The sequence below is a fragment of the Frieseomelitta varia genome, unplaced genomic scaffold, assembly GCF_011392965.1.
Source record: "Frieseomelitta varia isolate USP_RPSP 00005682 unplaced genomic scaffold, Fvar_1.2 scaffold_934, whole genome shotgun sequence".
NCBI lineage: Eukaryota > Metazoa > Arthropoda > Insecta > Hymenoptera > Apidae > Frieseomelitta > Frieseomelitta varia.
In genome coordinates this window covers 61664-83326 of record NW_025110739.1, presented here as the reverse complement: position 1 = coordinate 83326, position 21663 = coordinate 61664, and the positions used below count along the sequence as shown (strand labels likewise).

The window sequence follows — 21663 nt, the reverse complement described above, 5'->3', positions numbered from 1 at the left end:
AATCTACAATCGACAATTCACTGAAATGTACAATATCTAATGAAGGTTGTAGAAGATTGAGGCATCTTTAATCATCAATGAATCAATCGTCAGTACCAAGTATCTCACCCAATGAAGAAAAAAAAAAAAGAAAAAGAACAGAAACAAGACAATTGCGAAATATAATAATAAAAGCAGGAGAGAACACGCGAGAGAAACTCGCAACAACGTGGCGTCCCGTCAGACGGCCGGTTGACGGTTTCTCTCTCGCCTTCTCTCTGCGCCCGTCTCTCACCTTCGCAGCGTGGAACAGCTTACTCGCGGCCTAGGCGCGCATAATCGCACGGAAACGTTCCGCAAACAGCTCCGTGCCGGGGTCCATAGATTCCCGCCGAGTTTGTCCCGGATATCGTGCAGGCCAGCCGCGGCGAGGGATCGCCGCCAACGTCCCGTCACTAATTACATTCTCCTCGCGCAATCACGGCCGCGTGTACACTTACGCCCCGTCCCGTTCCGTCTCTCTGGCCCGCGTCCAATTGCCCCGCGCCGGATCAGAAGCTCCTTCTTGGCTTGGCTCGCCTCACCGAGTCCTCCTTCGTTCGTTCGTTCTTTCTTTCTTTCTCTGCCCGCCCTCCTTTCTCCTTCTCTCGCTTCTCTTCGCTCACTGACTGCTCGGTCGACTGGCTGGCTGGTTGGTCGGTCGGTCGGTCGGTCGGTCGGTCGGTCGTTCTCGTCCCGTTCGGGATACCTGGAATTCTGAGGTTACTCTCGCCAACAGCCTGCAAACCGTGGCACACCTTGCCTTGCCCCTCTTGGTGTACGTCGAGGTGCGACGGACCTAGATTCCGGATACTATGGCGTTTGAAGAGTTCACGGAGTTTCGGGTGGAGAGACGGGGGTAGATAAAGGGACGATGGGATGAGTTGGAGAAGAAACGCGGATTTTGACTGGGTACTGATACGACGGGGTGTTTTTGATGTTTGGTAATGGAGGAGTTTGACGCGGGACTTTGTTTTGGGGATTGAAGATGTTTGAGCTGGGAATGCAAGAGGTTGGAATTGATTGGAAGAAGTTTGGAAAGTTTATTAGAGAGGGGCAGTGATATTATGGATATTTGTAGAACTATATCGTTGACGGAGTTTTTGACGCTAGAGTAGAAAGGAGAATTTGGAATTGGAATTTATCGTGAAACTGGGATTAGGATTGAAGACTAGTTTGGATTGGGAATGTACGAAGTTGGAGGATGATTCGAATTATCTATTATAAAGAAGCGATTATTTTGATTATAGTTATGTTATTGATCAGTGATTAGATGGCGATTTAAATGGTTTTCAATCGTAACAGAAGAAAGAATTTTTGACGTGTTTGAAGGATTGAAGACGTTTGAATTAATAGTATAAGAAGTTGAGAATGATTCAAATTTGTTTGATCTATTATAGTAATATTGCAAACTGCTTTATCGCAATTTAAGAATTTCTGTCAGTGATTTAGTTGGGAATTTTTGTAAATTTTTACAAAGGTGGTTTATTAAGGATAAAAATTTTGAAGCAGCCAAATAATTTGCAAACTGGTTTCAAAAGAGCTTGCTTGGATGTGAAATGTACTTTAGTCTCTTCCCTCTTTTGGAGTTTGTAGTTTTACAATTAAAAATATTCTAGTTTAGAAGAAATGCTTACTACAAAGCAATAAAAAATACAATGCAGAAATTGTTCAAGCGTTGTAGAGAATTAGAATATCTTGTTTAATGTTTGGAAATCTCGAGAAACAATTGTTGTTGTTGAGAGTTAAAGATGTTCAAATCTGAAAACACGCCTGCTATAAAGCAATAAATAATGCGAAAATTGTTCAAGAATTATAAAGACTTATGGAATATCTTCTTTGATATCGTGGAATTTCGAGAAAAGCCTGGTTTTTGAAGGGAATATTTCAACGTGGGTCACAAGCAATTTGCTTTGACGTTCTTGGGGTTAGGGACGTAACGAGTTTTGAGAAAGGGATGATGGTTTTTCGGGCGGATTTTGGAAGTAGTACAGAGTGAAAGCGCGGTAGACAGGAAATTGGATTCTAATTCGAAGCAGGGCTTGATAATGCACGAAGGGGCAGGAAACGTAGAGAATCTGCAACTGAATTTTTGGGAATAATTGAATAGACGAGATTGACTATGATTAATTTTTTTATACGACAGTGCTTTGAACGTATTGTTATTTCGTTAATGTCCTAAGAGATTTCAATTGGCGTTATAAAAGATGCAACTTTTCTCAAAAAAGTAATTCGATCAAAATACGTAATTGAGAGAAACTCGTCAAAAATTTACATAACGTTTAATATCAAATAGAAACCGGTAGATGCAATTTTTCTCAAAATTCATCAATCAAATGGGGTATATATTTTAGTATCTGTATCTGAAAAAGAAATTAGAAAATAATTATAAATATTCACCAGATTTGCCAATCTGACACCAAATGAAAATAAAAGTAATCCTTTCCAAAATTCATAATCACTCTGATCTATATCTGAAAAATACAGTGTATATAAACATAAAACGATAAAAGATATTATATATATATATCTGATAATAAGTAACAAGTGAAAATATCTAAATAGAAAAATTGGAAAATATTTTAAACAATTAGCAGATCAGTGGAAACGAAAATCTCTCTGAAAGATACAAATATCAACATAAATATAATGGTAGAATAAATAGATCAAAGTATAATCCATCAGCTACACTCTGAAAAAAATGTAATACTACGTAATAATAATAATGAAAAAGAAGAGAAAAAAAAAAGAGAATGATCCGTGGAGTCGCGTTAAAAGGAGCAGCGTAATGGCCGAGGCGTCGAAGGCGATAAAATTTTATCATAGGCGACGTATGCTAGTGCACACGAGCACGCAAAAATCCATACGCGCGGCCAAACCCCCTTAATGCACACCCTCTAGCCCGTCGTAACCCGTAGCGAGATCTGTAAAAGTTGAAACACTCGGCCCCGGCTAACCGTGCCGCGTTTATCCGCACGATTGCGCGCGGATATCGAGCCTCGCAGGATGTCTTCTCGAGTCGTTTCCGGTATTGGAAACTTTCGCGGAACGACGCTGGGTGAAACGATTATCCTCGGACAGGACCTTGGTCTCCCGTGACGGACATTACACTTCTACGACTTTGTTTTCCTGGTTGCAGTTCCTGGTCGTGAGAATATTATAATATTCTGTAAAATCTTGTTTGGTAGATATATCCCTTTCTGGAAACGAAGTTTTAATCGGTTAATGATTTTAATTGAACAGATGAGTATAATAATAAATAGATGATGTAATAATAATCATTCGTTTGTAGTTCTTGTTGTAATTTAGGCACGTACGTGCTAAAATTTAGAGTATAATAATTTGCTTATTTATTTATTATCATAAAAGAATAATAAAAATGCTAAAATTAGATTGAATTAACAATTCAACAGAATTAAATGATTAAACTCAGAATTCTTGTCAAGTCGGATATTTAAAATTTATAGAACATGTAATTATTTATAAAATTGACAAATGATAATAATTTTCGGTTTTCGCCAATTATGTTTATCTTACATTGTACTACATTCTCTACAGATAATTGTTATTTGTATAATTTTCATTCATGCTGCGCAACCCTTCCCTCAAGATTAGTCTCTCATTCGAAGAAGAAAGAAAAATTAATAACATCTTCCTCCAACATCTCTCTTCAAGTAATATCCAGACTTCGGCTCGAAACTTTCTCCCCTACATCCACATACATATTTCTTTCCTTCAGTCAATCACTATCTCCTCGAATATTAATTTCCAAATCCTCACGTCTCCTCTCCTCTCTTCGCTACATCCTTCGTTTCTTCGTTCGCGCGAGTAACCTCCATCGACCAAGATTAACACCTCTGAAATTCCTCCCCTCCGGGGAGGAAGTTAATTATTCCTCGAGCGCGCACGAGCCACGTGTCCTGTTTCCAAAGAATTTTTTCCCCTCTTTCTCTCACCCTTTGCTTCCTCAACGAGAAGAAGATTCCATCGTTGCGAAAACTGAAAGTTGAAGGGAAGTTGAAAGTCTCTCGCGCGAGGAAGGGACCGCGAATCTCGGCTCTCACCGGAGGTTCTCAACGCCGGAAGAAGAATGGAGGCCGGCGTTAACGACGTGAAATTTCGCACGCGCGCACGATATCTTCGAGGCCGAGGCGCGTTTAACTGGCGACTTCCTACTGCCGGAGGAGCATCTCGCGATGGATGGGCTTGCACAGGAAACCGGAATTCTTCTTGCTCGAGGATCCCTCCTCGAACGGAAGCTAGTTATCCCGCGTGTTGATCTTGCATCGCGTACGAACTCTCGACTAGCGTAGAAAATCCCGTATCCTCGCGAGTTTTCCACCGGAAAATTCGTTGCCAACTACTCTCGAGTTCGAGGATCGAGCCGAGGACGTAACTGATCGGACTCTCCTTGGCTGCCTTCGTAATTTTTGCTTCGGTGCGTTTCTATTTATTCTACCGGAATTAACAGCGATTTTTACACTCCTTTGCGTTCGATCTCGAAAATTTTTTTGCACGACTTGAATTTGGAATTTGGTGAGGTCTTTTCTTTCAATAATAAAATTTGATAGATGTTCCCTTTTGATGAGCAGTAGCTTGGGAAAAGGTGAGATTCCATATTTTATGTGCTCGGTTTGTATTTAGAATTTAGAAATTTCATATAGAGATCTTGCTAAATTAACAAGCGAGATTATTTATTTAATTATTTATAGATTGTATGTAGAATTTAGCAATTTGTCGTTTTTATTTTTTCCCACGAGGAGTAGATTTGAGTAGATTATAGATTTTTTTCTTGAAGAAAGACTTTGGCTGAATATTAACACCACAAGTACCAAAGTGGTCGAAATTCTTAGATTCTTCGTATTCTTTATTATATTTTTATAAATCTTTTCGTCTTCTCGTTTCACATTTTGGTCGCACACAGTTTCGAATTCACGACACTTTGAAATTTTCTTACATTTACATCAGACGATTAATTGAACAAAGAATACTTTCGCTTCCTTAAAGTATTCAATTTTATCGAATAATTCACGACTGCGTGTTAATATTTAATAAATGGAGAAACTAGCGGTCGTAGGAATAGATAACAGTGGACGCGTAAATGAATTTTTCATTCGAGAAATATCAAAGTCGGAGTAAATTTTAATTCGACAATTATTAATTTTTCACATCCAACCAATTTTTTTTTTAATACAGCGACTTTAATGAATTTCGAAAGATAAAAATAATCCCTGGCTTGTTCCGTTTCTAAGGATAGGCGTATATTTGTGAATTCTACTTACGAATCTGATGGAGAGATCGTAGAGAACTTCGTAGACAGGCTGAAATGAACGTTCGCTGCGCAAACTTGCTCCGGTTACCAAAGATCCAAGTTTTTGTTAATTATCGAAACAGATCGCTCGTAGGTTTGACAACTTCCAAGAAACGCTGAAATTTGAAGGTTCCTCCGTTCAAGAGATTACAGTGCAAAAATGCGAATCTTCGTCTAATTCTCATTCGAATTCTCCGGATAAAAAATGAAATTTATATACAAGTCACTTTGATCGTACAATCGAAAATTGAACCCACAATTTTTATGTATAAAAATTTACATTCAAATCTTATAAATTTATACAGAATCAAATCTTTATCAAAGTCTCTCTATTTTAATAATATATGAATCACATTCAAATTGTATTTACAATTCGATTATAAATTAGAATTGTGTGCAATTTAAATTCGATCAAAAATTTCTTTATATAGAATTAACAAACCAGGCATTCAATTTTCACCAATTATCAAAAAGTCTCTCTACTTTAACTATATACAAATTTTCTAAATATATACAAATTTTTATATTCTAATTATATAAATTATTTTCATCGCAATTATACACAATGTAACTAAAAATTTAGTCAAGAATCTTTTTCCATCAATTTTCGTTGAGTTGACGAACGATAAAAATCCAACCGATTGTCAAAAAAATCTTTCTAATCAATAGTATACAATTGCAATTACACTCACTATAGAATTAAAAATCTTCTACCAATTCGATTCTCATGCAGTTAGCAAACAACCCAGTCTTCAATAATTATGAAATCTTTCTAGCGAATCTCTAAAACTCCATCTCTGAAATCCTCCCAAATTTACCACAAATTTCGTATCGCGAAACAATTACAAAACCTCTTTACGCCAACTATCAAAAATCTTCTTCCGCTTTTCCCTCTCTTTCTCTCTCTCTCTCTCTCTCTCTCTTTCCGCGAAACGATAAAATCCCAAAACGAGGACGATGAAACACCAGAGAAGCCAATCTCAAACTCGGACGAGCCTCTGAAATAAAATTTCCCCGGCGGGTTACACACCGCGGTGGGAAAACTGGTGTCTGAGTTCACGAAGCTGCTGCCCGCTGAACGGGCCGGAACGGTCCAGGTGAGAACGCGAGGGTCGAGAAAGAGGTAAAAATCAGTGAGCCCGGCGAACCGGGTGACGCGAAGCTTACCGCCGACCGTTAACTGCTCAACGTATAACCGGTTAATTACGTTAAGATGGATTACTCGGGAAGTGTATTCCAGTCGAACGAATTGGCTTAAAGGAAACGGCGTAGGCGGCGAGCTTTTAAAGCCGATGTACGCGTCTCGAGCCTCTTTCGCGGTGGCCGATTGATCGCGGCGCTCGTGCCTGCCGCAACGCTCGGCATTAATAAATTAATGCTAATAACGAAGAAGGGCTAATTACAGGGGCAGGGAAAAGAAAAGGAGGGGGATGGACCGCGGCGGCGGCGGCGGGCAAACACCGCCCGGCAATTAGTTAAGCGACAGAAACGAATGAACCGGCCATAAAACTCGCCGTTTATAGGTGTAAATTAAGCGACTCATTTTGTGGACCATCGAACCGCCACGATTTTCCGCGAATTAACGCGAGTTATCGGGTTACGATCGGAGGGTTGTTTCGCGAGATTCGCGGTCGAATGGGTTTTGTGTCCTTTCTCTTCGAAGCTCGAGAGACTGATCTCTGAAATGGAATAGGCGATTAGAATAGAACAATATTTTCTTTCGCCAGTTCTCTATCGCGTAATCCAATGGAATGCAGATTTTTCTAATTGTTAAATTTTGAAAGAGAGAAGAGTGTTTTCTGAAGCAAAGCAGAAATGGAAATGTGTTTGTTTGTCGTGAGATTCGACTCCTCGATCGTGATCCAATGGAATATAGATTCTGAATAAAGGATACGTGCAATGAAGAGCATGCAAAAATGAAACAAATTGTAGCACACAGGTACTAACAGTAGTGTAATACCAAGTAATTAGTGTTAAATAAATTAATACGAGTTAAGTATACGAGTCAATTATTAATTACGTGCTCAAATATTCTACTAATACTACTATTAGTAGAATACTCTCAATATTTAATAGCGTTTAAATATTAATGCCATTATAACCGCGTACAGCATAAGATATATACTGCAGATTACAAAATGCATGCAAGATTAAACGTAGATCAATTCGACGTGTACGGTAGAAAATGCCGCGTGCTAGAAACCATAGAAATAAAATTAGAAAAGCAAATGATATATGAAATGCTTCTTCTTTCAGATTAGACTGCATCAACCAAAAATTTAACAAACTGTTTTACCACTCTTGATCTCAATGAAATTATTAAAAATCACGGAAAACAATACGTATGTACACACCCAGAATTCTCTTTCTGGAATAAATCTCGAGTTACCTTGAAATCTAATTCAAACAAAAACCACTATGAAAGTTGAACACGCTCTTCAATGTATCAGCAACATCCTGCAGAGAAAAAGAAAAAGGAAAAAAAAAAAAACAGGAAAGAACCATCGTCGTCTAGAAGAGTAATCCACCGACACGTTTCGACGATAGTCGAGCTTCCGGGTTGGTTGGGAGCTCGATCAGGCGGACGTTGGATGGTCGGAAAAACGGCGGCGACGCTCGAGCTCGATAACGACGCGACGCCGGCGAATGTGGGTCAATTAGAGCGGCAATTAGCGTAATCGCCACGACGCGTGCAATCGCAGCCGCTTTCGGCGCCGCGATCTTCGACCTCGCGGTTATCGCTTGCTCACTCTCTCTCTCTCTTTCTCTCTCTCGTCACTTGCTTTCTGTCACGCGAGTCTCACGTTTTATAAAGAACTGGCAATTAGCAGAGTGGAAGTAGAAAATAGAATCTTCCAAGTAGGGATCTCCGATACTCCGATTGCTCTGATTTTTGTGTGTCCGAAGTATTTTTCCTTGTTCCTTTCCTTCTTTTTTTCTTTTTTCTTTTGTTTTTCTTTCTGTCTTGCTTTTTGCAGAGAGTAAAGAAAACTTGCGGAGTGGAGCAGAGAATAGAATGTTGCACAAAATATATATATTATTATTTTTCTCTTTCAGTTCACGCTTTGCAAAGAATTATTGTACAATGGACGGGGAAAATCTGCAGAAAAAAATATTGGTCAAATGGAAGATATTCCGATCTTTGCACATTCGAAGATCACGCGAAGTGTTGTATCGTTCTATACAGAGAGTTGTTAGTAGAATTGTTCTCGCCATCGTGGGACACGTATCGTGACATTCTGATTTACTTGAGTTCAAAGGTTTACGCGAGACGCGTCTCGTTCTTCTATCTCTTCTTCCGTCTTTCAATCTCGCGAATCTCACATTCTGCAGAGAATTATTAATTATTAAAGTAGAATCACTCGCGTCTTCCTTGATTATCCGATACTCTCTTCAATTTCTGTACACTTTGTACATTGATTAGGGTCATACTCTTTTCTTTCTTTCTTTCTTTTTTTTTTTCTATTTCTCGAAGAAGAATTATTAATAAAGCGAGAAACTGCTGCGGAAACTGCAGTTGATTATCGCGACGCTCCTTTTCCTCTCTTCATTCTACAAAAGACCAGAATCGCTCGTTTGCCGCGAGACACTCCGAATTCCACGCGTTCGGAAACTACACGAAACACACCGCGTTCCCTAGTTCTCTTTCACAAGTCTTCTGTTCTACAATTATAAACAAAATTACTCGCCTTTCACAGAACCACGGTACCTTGATACCGTTCTGAAAAGAGAGAGCAATCTGTAGAATCGCCCTCCGCGAGACGCACTGTATCTCTGATTTTCCGTATATATATATATATATATATATATATGTTCGAAGGTACCGTCTCGTCGGAACTGAAGACGAACGTCATTTTTCGCCGGACTGGCCCCTGGGGTGCCAGCTCGCCGCGATCCTCTCCGACCCGCTCTCCGCCAATCGTGCATCGGATTCTCGGATCCGCGTAACGCTGGACCAGTTTTCGATTGCAGGCTGATTCTCACGGGACGCGCTGGCCACCGTTCTACGTGAACGATGAAAGCCAGCAGCTTTCGAGGAAGGGAGGGTGAGAGGGATGCTGAGAAACTGGACAACGGTCAAGCGGTTCCGTCCCGTTTCCAGCTAAGCGAGCGGGGTTGAAATCTTCGCCAGATCGGTGAAAGGGGTTGCGACGCGCGCGCGGAGAGTAATTCTGGTTTGATCCGGCGGGATGACGGCGTCGCCGCGTGAGAAAGGGCTCCTCGGATACGACCTCTGCCTCTCCTCCTCTCTCGTCTTCTCCTCTCGGCAACAGCCAGCCAAAGGAGAGACGCGTTGCTGGATCGTTCCTCTCGTAGCGACGACGAACGGTCGCCGCCGGATGCGATTAGAGGAGCCTTTGAGCAACTCGGTTGCTCCTTGTTGTTCTTTTCCCCGTGCTTGTTTTTTTTTTTTTTGCCTTCCTTTCTTCGCGTGCTTCGCTCTCTTTCTTTCTGTTTTTTTTAATATATATTTCGTTTGGACAACGGACGTCTATAGTCTCTTTCTGGAGAGTAGAAAGTTCTCATAACGGTGCGATATTTAAGAATACCGATTTTGGAGAGACATTTGGATTTCGGATCGGTTTCGATTCATTGCTGCTGGAATTCGTGGAAAGAAAAGTTGTAATTTAAAACGAAAGATGCTTATTTCTTACGTAATCTCAGTTTATATTTTTGTCCAACTGAATTAATTAAATGGTGCAATTTTGGTCAAAGTTTTATCTCTTGATTGAAGATTAATATCTGTAATATCTCACCTTGGTGTAATATTTAGTTTCGTTACAAATTCATGCATAAAATACGATTTTCTATAATATGTATGATATAATATTAAATAATATAAAATATAAATACATAAAGTACACATTTAGAGCTGGGCTATTCAATATTGCTTCGAATGCTAATTTATTGACTGTTTTCTAACGCTGTATTATTATGTATTATAATATTATAACACATAATACATTATCGTAGTATAATGATATTATCATAGCTATTATGAGCTGCAATAATGTGTTATATTTTATAAGATGCAGTAGCGTTATAACAGAATTTCAAAAAGATCAAGATAATTTTGTATAGCTACACGGTGATCCTTGACGAAAGGGTGAGTTTCATGACTGTAATTAGTAAATTTGGGAAACAATTGAATTATTTCTTTAGTTAAACCAGCGTCCCTTTTTACACAGTGTTTGCAACCAGGGTTTGGTCAACCTATGGGGCTGTATTCTATTTGCATTTGGGATGAAGGTTGAACGAAAGGGACGGCAATGTTACCCCTTCGAGTTATGAACTTTCGGATGTAATATAAACGCGCGGAAGCTTAGAAGGCAGCTATGTACTAATAAAAACGAGAGAAAAAAGGAATATGAAATATTTTAACAATGCCAATGTTTGTTTGGTCACTTACCGAGAAACTTGCGAATTTTCAGGCACATGTATTGTTTGTGGAAACGTGCAGAAAATACACGTAATATAAATGTATGTAGGAAGTATTTATTCAATTAATATTACTATTGAATTATTAAATCAATATTTCAAATAATAATAATTCTTATTATTATTACATCGTGCATTATATTAATTTTATTTTTACTTATTGCATTAATTTTAATACTAACATTTAATAGCGGAAATGAAACTCTTGCTTACATTGTACATTATTTTTCACTTCAACGTGTCATATTTACTTGAATTTTCATTTAGATCTCGTACATTCTAAAAATATGAAATTAAAATCCAAATCTACAATCTACTTGTTAATTTTTTCAAAGAAATTCGCCGAGAAGATTCGTCGATTTTCACAGGATCTCTGGAATTTTACGAAATAAGTTGCCCGTCACGATTGACTTTGAAACAAAGAAACGAATCACCGTGGTGTAGAGTTTTTCCAGCTTCTTCGCGTCAACTAATATTTCACCACGACTCATCAACGCCAGAGATAAACGAACAGAAGCATTGAACCTCGGTATGATACACTTTTCCAAATCGTTCTGTCAAACGCGACGCGACGTAACGTGTAAAAAGAAGAAGAAAAGAGGAAGCGCGCGAGCAGAAACAGGGAGGAGGGGGGGATAGGAGGAAAGAGAGAAGGAAAATGGAAATTAAAAGTGGTCCTGGCGAATTAAGTCGACGGCGTGGCGGTGAAAGAATTACCCGGGCATTGTTCCACGGAACCGGGCGTGCTCCCTTCCCCTCCCTCAAGCTAGGAAACAAAGGGTGAGAGAAGCAGCGAGGGGTGGCCACGCTTAATTCTAAATTCGGCACTAATAACGGCCGGCTCCGTGTTTCGTTAGCCCCCGGAGAGATTAACGGGCTGAGGAACGATGGCCTAATGGCGGCGTGCACGCGGAATTCGAATAATATTTGCCTTCGCCGCGACGCACGGCCACCCAAAGTCTCCTGGGAGCGGCTAATGCGATTGGATTCGACGCGTGCATAATACGTCGACAGCTCTCTCTCTCTCTCTCTCTCTCTCTCTCTCTCTCTCTCTCTCTCTTCCCCTCTCTTTCTCTCTTTCTGCGGCTCTCTCGCCGGGGAAACCCGATTTTTTTTTTAAACCTGTCGCGTGTATCGCCGATGGGACGTGATCAATGTTCCACCAGATGGAAAAACACGAAGGATTTTGTCGAATTGAATTGAAAACCGAGGCAAGATTGTATCGATTGTAACGTTGTAATAGATTGTGGATTTTCGTGCGTTTTGTGGAGAATCCAAAGGTGGATGAACGTGTGGTATGTAAGTGGTAGAATTCGGCGTTTAATATTCAACGCGACTTTTTCGAGCCTGTCGCCGTACTACGTTCGCGTACTGGATGGAAAATACAAAATATTGTTCGATTATGTTAATTCCTGTAGATACATTACAGATCTCAATGTGTAATATACACTTGACGTTCAGAAATCCAAAATATAACATTTATTATAATTTGAATATTTGTACTGTTCATGATTCCAGTACAGCACGTATTATAATATTTAGCTTTAACATTTATTTGGTATTTAACACATTTCAAGCCTATCATGCGTCGCTGTAATACGAATCAATCGATGTTCCATGAAGAGATACATGCAAATAAAAAATTTCGTCAAGTTAAAAATTCAAGCAAAAATATTTCTCAACCATTGCTGATTGCTACAAACACGCTATAATCCGAAGAAGCGGTCGATAGTTCTACTGTGTATACCGAAAGTTGCAAAATTATTTATCGAACGTCCCTTGTAATATTTCCATTTTTATCAGACGACGTCGTTCACCATCGACGTTCAGGCGGATGAAAATCGGTCGCGAACGATCATCCTCTATTAGGGTTGATCGCGTGATGGCCGACGGTGGGCACGAGGCGCGAAACTCAGTTCTGGCCCGGTAGGCGCGCGCGTCTTAATTAAAATTAATTGTCCCGGTCGCGTAACGTCGTAAATCATAATAATCCGGGAGCCGAAATTTATGGATGTGCCCGCGACGCTCGAACGGATCTTTCATCTCGATCGGGGATCGATGGTTAACCCAGGGCTGCTGGAATCGGAACTCCTCGTGAGCGGACAGTGATTGATCGTCCGCGTGGATGCGCACGGCCCTCCGTTCGACTACCGTTTCCTCGGCGGACACGCGAGGAAAACAAGCGACCGATCGAACACGACGTGACACAGCCGGGTGTCAAGCGTGCTGTGATCCCTCCACTCGGTTCTCCGCTCGCGATTAACCCTTTCCCGTTAGGCCACGGTTACACCGCGATGCGGATTCGAACGAGCTGGATTGACGTCCCCAAAATAAATCGAACCGGTCGCTCGTCCGTGTTCTGTTCCTACACGCAAGTCATTCGAGCCGATTTGATTTGTTGCGACTGGAGCTATAATTATCGTACGCGATAATATTTGAACACTGTTGCGTAGGATCCTTTCTACGCAACAGTTTGCTTGAATTTGTTCGCACGTGCAAGTCATTGATATCGATTTGATTTGTTGCTATGACAAATGTTCACGTTTGAAAATGTTTGGAACAGTTTGAGCAGGGAATTTTTACGAATATATCCTTTGTACGAACGAAATAAATGAAGCAATTCGTTTGCATTCATTCATGTTTGTTCGAACCAGTTTGATTTTCCAACTTTTGTTGCGAACGAAGCTATCAGTTTCCAAATAATTTCCCAAATTATAGCAAGAAACGTGAAGAAAGGAAGCGACGAAAATGTATGTAAATATTTGTAGAAAAATTTGGAGATGCAAACATGCAAACGTACAAAGTATAATGCTTATTGTAATATTTAATAGATGCACCTAGATTCTATTTTCGTAAAAAATTATATAAAATTATATAAATACACAGTCCAGTAATGACACAAAGGAAATACAATGATTAGACTTTCAAAATTCACTTCATCTTCGTAGAAAAAATATTTGTAGAAAAATTTGGAAATGCAGAAATGCAAACGTACAAAGTATAATGCTTATTGTAATATTTAATAGATGCACCTAGATTCTATTTTCGTAAAAAATTATATAAAATTATATAAATACACAGTCCAGTAATGACACAAAGGAAATACAATGATTAGACTTTCAAAATTCACTTCATCTTCGTAGAAAAAATATTTGTAGAAAAATTTGCAGATGCAGAAATGCAAACGTACAAAGTATAATACTTATTATAATATTTAATAGATGCACCTAGGTTCTACTTTCGTAAAAAATTATACAAAATTATATAAATACACAGTCCAGTAATGACACAAAGGAAATACAATGATTAGACTTTCAAAATTCACTTCATCTTCGTAGAAAAAATATTTGTAGAAAAATTTGCAGATGCAGAAATGTAAACGTACAAAGTATAATACTTATTATAATATTTAATAGATGCACCTAGGTTCTACTTTCGTAAAAAATTATATAAAATTATATAAATACACAATCCAGTAATAACACAAAGCAAATACAATCATTAGACTTCCAAAATTCACTTCATCTTCGTAGAAAAAATATTTTTAGAAAAATTTGGGGATGCAGAAATACAAACGTACAAAGTATAATGCTTATTGTAATATTTAATGGATGCACCTAGGTTCTACTTTCGTAAAAAATTATACAAAATTATATAAATACACAGTCCAGTAATAACACAAAGCAAATACAATCATTAGACTTCCAAAATTCACTTCATCTTCGTAGAAAAAATATTTGTAGAAAAATTTGGAGATGCAGAAATGCAAACGTACAAAGTATAATGCTCATTATAATATTTAATAGATAGATCCTGCACCTAGGTTCTATCTTTGCAAAGAATTATCTGAAATTATATAAATACATAATCCAGTAATAACACAAAACAAATACAATCATTGGACTTCCAAAATCCACTCCATCTTCGTAGAAAAAATTACGAACTTCCAAAATTCCTCGCTGGAATAAAATCCACCCCATCGGTTCCACGACTGACCATGCGAAGCTAACTAAAAAAGTCACCGAGCAAGCATTATCCCTTTCTTCGCGATATCTCCAATTCACCTCGTCGAACGATCCTTTCGTCAGGTCCCTGTTAATCTCGGTCAATCTTCGTCGAATCCTCCGAGCGGAATCCCACGGCGGAACGTCATCGACACGGGTAACGACGGGCACTTTTATTTCTCCCGCGGCGTTTTCCATAGCCACGCGCGCGAGTAGCCCTCCGCTGGAAAAGAAAGAGAGAGAGAGAGAGAGAAAAAGGAGAAGAAGAAGAAGAAGAAGCGAGGAGAAAAGGAGAAAGTCTGACGGTTCAACGAGCCACGGTGGAAAGGATTACGAAGGAAGCCGGGAACGACGGGGATCACGGCGAGGATCGAAGGAATTTTTCCTTGACACGGACGTCGGATAAAGAATCCTGACGGTCGCATCGGGCGAAACACGCCGCAAGATATCGATCTTTTTATTGTGCAAGGAAAGACGCTATCGACGAAGATTGCTCTCACTTCTTTCGTCGATAATACATCGCAAGTTGCACGGCCGCGTTTCGAGTCGTTCCTCGAGCAACGTCCTCCCCCTTTTGGCCGACGAATAGGTATCGAGAATCGATTCGGGATAGACGAGCCACGGGGTCGATATATAAGTGGTCCACAGGCTCTTCTTCGTGGGAAATTGGGGGAATTTTATTTTTGGGACACCCGGAAATCATCCGTAGTTCTGTGAACACTCTGGGGAGGAGTATATTTTCGCAGACATTTTTTTTAAAGCGGCGAGTACAATCCGAGCTGAGCAAAATTCGATGGAAATATATTTGAAGTATTGTTTGAAATGTTAGATTCCAGTACAGTTTTAATTAAAATATTGCTTAAACTGGAGATCGAATTTCTAGACCAATAAAATATTACTGTTTTAACAATTCAAAACGTAGAATGAAATAATTAAAATGTTTTGATCTTGCATTCTGAATATTTCTGAATTATGAAAGTGAATTGAGGATGAATGTAACGTTTAGAAATATTAATATTATGTGAACGATACATAACAAAATATTAAAATATTTCTGAATATCAAAGAGTCAAGATATTTTTTTGAATTATATTTGATTGGAAAGATGTTGCACAAGTCCAGTTTTTATATTAAGAAGCTGAATCACTAACAATAAATCTCAAGTTAACCACTTGGCAACTGATTGCGAACCATAACGAGTGACCAAACTGTATACAATAATTCGTCGCTTTCTTTTCCTTTTGAACTCGTCGGTATATGACTGGATAGAAATTATTGAGAAGTAATAAGCTTATTATTTGTTTTGCCTATTTTGTTCGACTTAAGTATACTTAAAAACTGAGAAAATATTACAATTTTGGAACAAAAAAAATTCTCGACGTGGGTGGCACGTCATTCCAGCGCGAGAGGTAAATTCCGCTTTACCTCTCACACTTCCCACTCCCGACTCTAAAACCACCCCAAACTGACGTTTCGTCTCAAAGAAAATCCTCGAAAGGTCGAAAACTCAACGTCCCTCGAACTTAATCCTGTCCGAAAGCGCGCGGACTGAGCGAGAGAAGTTCAAATTTCCGGTAATCCGAAGCCCGCGAGACAGGGCAGGGGGAAGGGGTGTCGCGTTCGGCAAACAAGTGCGTGCGTCGTGCTGCCGGTGCGAGAGCAGAGGAGAGGAGAGGAGAGGAGCAGAATCGTCGATTAGCAAGATACAGGCACGACGCATTAACGGTTGACGCGGGGAGGCGCCCGGCAAAGCCTCGCCGGAAGGAGATGATCGCGGCGAAGGCTTCAGGTAATCCCCACGGCAGGGTTGGTTAGGGTGCTGGCACTCTGGTATGGGTAGTCTTTATCGGACGCATATTTGCCGGCTCCTGCAAATCCCACCCCGGGATTCCGCGCCGCCTAGGGGACAAAGAGACGCGCCACGCGAAAGAAGGACGGAGAAAAATCCAACGAGCGGAGCTTGCCCATCGCCCGCACCACCACCACCACCACCGCCGCCGACACCGCACCATCACTATCGCGGTGCCTCGTGTCGTTCACCAACACGATCGCGAGAAGCGACCCTTCCGTGTGCCACCGGTTAGACTGTACGGGCTTTGAGGGATGATGGAACGACGGGGGGTGGCAAATAGAGTGGGACAGCGCGAACAAGGGTGCCGTGACAAAAGAGCGAAGGGCCCGCGAGCCGGAGGCGGCAGAGGAGGCAAAAAGAGAGAAACGAAAGGCGGGAGCGAGAGAGAAAGAGAGAGAGAGAGAGAGAGAGAGAGAGAGAGCAACAGAGAAACCAATGACAAAGAGAGGCTAAAGCTGCGTACACATTCGTTACCGCGACCTGTTATCCAGCCAAACGGGATCGGTGGTAAGAAGTGAAATCTAGCTCGGAAAATACATTGATCAGTTTCGTGAAAAGCATGGAAACACGGATGTTAATGTTATTTTTTTTGAAATTCACCGTGGGATTTATTTTTACGTGTGTCGGTCTCACGCGGCGAAACGAGACTCGTAGAAGTCATTCGTTTCTCTTGTTGAGAATTGAATGTTAATTGTAATTATTGTGTTTACGTAACGAAATTGAGCAATTGATGGAAAGATTATTAGTTTATTAGTTTAGTTTCTGGTCCTGAAGGCTCTTGGTTCGATTGTTCAAAATAAGACTAACTCCAAAAGAAAGAAAGATAGGATTTTCCACTAGCGTCAATGTTTCGAATCTGACAATTAATGAAGAAAATAATACTGAAATATAATTGACAATATGTCTTCTAGTTCAGAGAATCCCCGAATATTACAGATGATCTTTAAATGTTCTCAAATGTTTAAAAATCGCGTGTAGAAAACCCAGAGAGCGTGTAGAAAACCCTTATAGCGATGCAAATAGAGAATTCTATCATACGTGCATTTAACATACTCGTTTTACATATTTTTAATACATGAGCAAGTACTTGCTCAAGGCAATTATAAAATTAGAGGAAGAACTAACTCTTTTTTAAAAACTTCGCGAAGAAAACATACTTCTTTTTTATTTCCACAAGTTCTTCTGTGCAATTTACTCTAATATTGTAAAGCATACAAATAAGAGACAGACAATTTACCTTATTGACATGTTCAAGCCATTATTTCTTATCCTCAATGCGATGATACTTCTCAAACAAATTCGCATATCGCGAGGCCTGTTACTTTTATTCAAACGTAATTTCATCTTTGCCTCGATTTGCCATTCGTTCGTGCGGCAGAGTGGACAACAATGAAACATAATTGAAACTTTCTGGCGAGTCATGGACATTGATAACGTGTTGAACGTGTTCTAACGCCAAATCTCGGTCTCGGCCAGTAGATAACGTGTATAATAAACGCGTCAACCAACGTCAAATGTGTACGCAGCTTAAGAGGGAAAACGGCGACAGAGTAGGAACGAGCAACGGGAGCGTGACAGAAGGAACAAGACATAGATCGAGCGGAAAAAAGAGGAACAAAGGGAGCGACGAAGAGGGAAGCGGCAAGCCGGGCCGAGAATCCGACGGCGACAGAGTAAATGGAAGCGGACGGGATGAGGAAGGGGGATCGGTAGCCGGGGGAAGGCCGACCGGGGTTGAAAAGTTCAATTGCGCGTATTTTCGCAGTGACGTCTCGCAAATCCTGCGCCACCGTTTCTCTCTCTCTCTCTTTATATATTATATATATATATATATATACAGATATATATATTACTCTCTCCTTCTCTAGCTTGTTCTCTTCGTCTCTTAGCCGGAGAGCCAGACCGAGGAAAACTGGAATGACACTCCGGGACCCCTTTTGCCACCCCTCCAGCCGATATTTAACTCTAGCAGGACTCTCTTTTTCTCTCTCTCTCTCTCTCTCTCTCTCTCTCTCTGTGTCTCTCTATTTTTTTCCTTTCTCTCTCAAGCTTGCAAGCAAGAGGCTCGCACAGAGCCCACCCGTGTCGCCGAGCCGAAAAAATCCTCGCGGAGACGCGTGCTGGTCAAATTAAACGCGTGCATCGTGTATATACGTACGCTTGGGTGATTGCATGTAGCCGACAGGACTATACGCGGGAGTATGCGCGGCCGGACTCGTCGCCGCGCTGTTCACATTTCCTCTTTGTTCGCCATCTCTTTCTCTCCGTCCGCGTCGCTTTTTTCCACGCGTCTTCCAACCCCCCGTTTTTCCAGACTCTCTTTCTCGTTTTCCTTTTCGACGTTAACCTGTTCTACCACCCTCCACCCTTCCTCCTCTCCTCCTCCCACCCCTTTTCTCTTTTCATTCTGTCGTCTTACTTGCTTTTGCTCATTTGCTTTCGTTTTATTCGTTTACTCTTTCTCGCTGCCTCTCTCTCTTTCTCTCTCTTGTTCCTTGCCCACTTCGGGTTCGCTCCAACCTCTATTTTTATTGTCATAACCAATTTAATTAAGTTTCGCGTTTCGACGTCAGACTCTCTCTCTCTCTCTCTCTCTCTCTCTCTCTCTCTAGCGGCTGTGTTAAACATTTTAATTAAGAGCCCCGGCCATTTACGCAGCCACCGTTCCCTTCGTTCTGAACTGTTCACGCCGCGAAATCGTCGCAACTCTTACCGACCGTCTTTGCGAGGTTATCGATGATGACAAAAAGTGAAAGAAGTTATGCGTACACGTGATTAATCATTTCGGGATTCTTGGAGCCACATGTCCCGATGTAACTTTCACAAATTTGTTTCAATGTTGTATAATATTTGATATATAAATTCAAAGAACGTCTAATGTATAAATACGTATAATATATAAGTTCAAATATATATATATATATATACACACGATTTTTGACGAAACCTTTAAAGTTACTCGATTCACTTGCAAAGAACAACCAAACAAAACAATACAACGTTGGTATCATCATCGACGATGCAAACGAACCTACGCACAACCTGCGTAGCATTTTCCTTTAACGTTTCTCAGCCAGATACGCGCTTTTTCCACTATCGTGCAAGTGTCGATGCACGAAAATCTTCGAGGGACCGATATTCTCGGCGACGTGGCGTGGGTCTACGGGGACCCATATCGTAGACGACGTCGACTCTCCTTAACCGCGAAACCACGGCACGATGGCGTGTACCTCGAAACCACGAGTCCCGTAGTTTCGTTGATCACAGAATCAACACCTCCCTTCCACCATAACCACCCTGGTTGTCGGCGTCGTCGAGCATCCACCCCCTTGACACCCTATCTGCGCAACGGACCGAGAATCCTGTCGCTTCGCTGCGAAACCGTTTCCTCATTAATTCGTAAAATCATCGAACGACTCCTTCCGTGTCGATGAGTCGATCGACGAGGGGTGCGCGCGTCCCTGCGGTCGTGTAAAACGTATCACGCGATAATTTGACGCCGGAGAAAAATGTTGCAGGCTCTTTGAGGATTTTCTCGTCGTGTTGAACACTTTGCGCCGAGTGGAAATTAATTCAACAATACGTTGCGGATTGTCGAACGAAACAGTGTATTCTTCCTGATTTTTTAATTAAACATGTGTTTTTTTGATAATGAGACAGGTGGAAGAGGACACCTTGACGTAGAATATTGAGGATTGAAATTTCGAGGGGTTTGAGTACAGAAATGATATATAGAAAGAAATTTGTTTTAAATATTGTGTAAATGATGAATATACTTTTTTATTTTTATTTTTAAAGGCGAGGAAATCTCTTTATGCTGAGAGAGTTTTTGAATCTTACGTAGAAAATTTTTAGTTTGTGATGATCTCGTTCGTGAATTCTGAAAGACAATTTTCAAAAAAAGCTTCGTGATGTTTAATATTTTTACCGTGAAACATTTTCCACATCCGAGTGCTGCACTTGTATCGAGCACGCGCAACTATACCTCAGGCGGAAATTACCAATTTAAATGAGTCTAAAATTTTAAGCCTACCTACTGAATATCTGTAGACAATGTGAAGATATATGTCGATTGTCTTTCAGATAGCAGTGATGAATATTCGTTTAGTGGCAGTGACGGTACAGTCAAACATGGTACTGCCATTATTCAACGAAACTTGTGAGAACAAATAACTAAAAAATATATTAATTCATATAATTGAAACAAAATTCCTTATAAATTCCATTTAATTGTGAAAGATTTCTTTTTTTTTTTAAAGTAACTTACTATACTCTCAGTGATTGTCGAAAATTATAATAACTTTAAATATTATAAAAGTATTATACTAATTGTAAGTTTCGTAGCCATCAAAATAACATGCCACAGCAAGTTGAAGTGTCATAAAAATATTACAAATTTTGTAATCGTCGAAAAGTGTATTATAATCAACTTAAATATCATAAGTTAAATATAACAAAATTATTGTAATAAATTCGCGGCCACCGAAAGGCAATTGTTGCTGCAATTAATTTAAATGCTATTTCACTTAGTTCTGAACGTTACAAAAATCGGATGCAATGAAATTACACAATAATAAGTAATTATATTTAACGCCGACTCCTACTTCCTTGTGTTTTACAAACTTCACACTCATCGACCGTACATTTATACATAAGAAAAATCAGGCACTGCGAATTTTTAACGCAAACTTGCCAATCCCTAGTGAAAGTTACTCCCGAAAGTAACCGGTTGTTACAATCGTTAACGAAAACGGAGCTCGAGGTAACGAATCCCTCTCTCTTTCTCTCCCTTTATGGTTGCGAAACGTAGAACCGATAAGAGAAGGCGAACGACGAGAATCGTAACGATTTTGCGCGGGATCGTAAACGAAGGGACCGCAATCGTTCGAGAATTTTTTCCCGGGCGCGTCGCGAGGAAAACGGTAGCGCGACAAATCCCAAGTTTTACGCGCTCGTTTATTGCGCCCGTTCAAATGTTACGTATGAATTATTTAACGCGTTGTCCATTAATTACCAGCACGGTCCGATAGCACCAGCGC

General features: G+C 40.3%; 1 long non-coding RNA gene across 4 annotated transcripts in view; it reads left to right on the top strand.

The window, feature by feature from the left end:
• The window catches only part of LOC122537849, a 175424-nt gene that overhangs the window by 123436 nt on the left and 30325 nt on the right, over positions 1–21663 (top strand). The window lies entirely within an intron of this gene.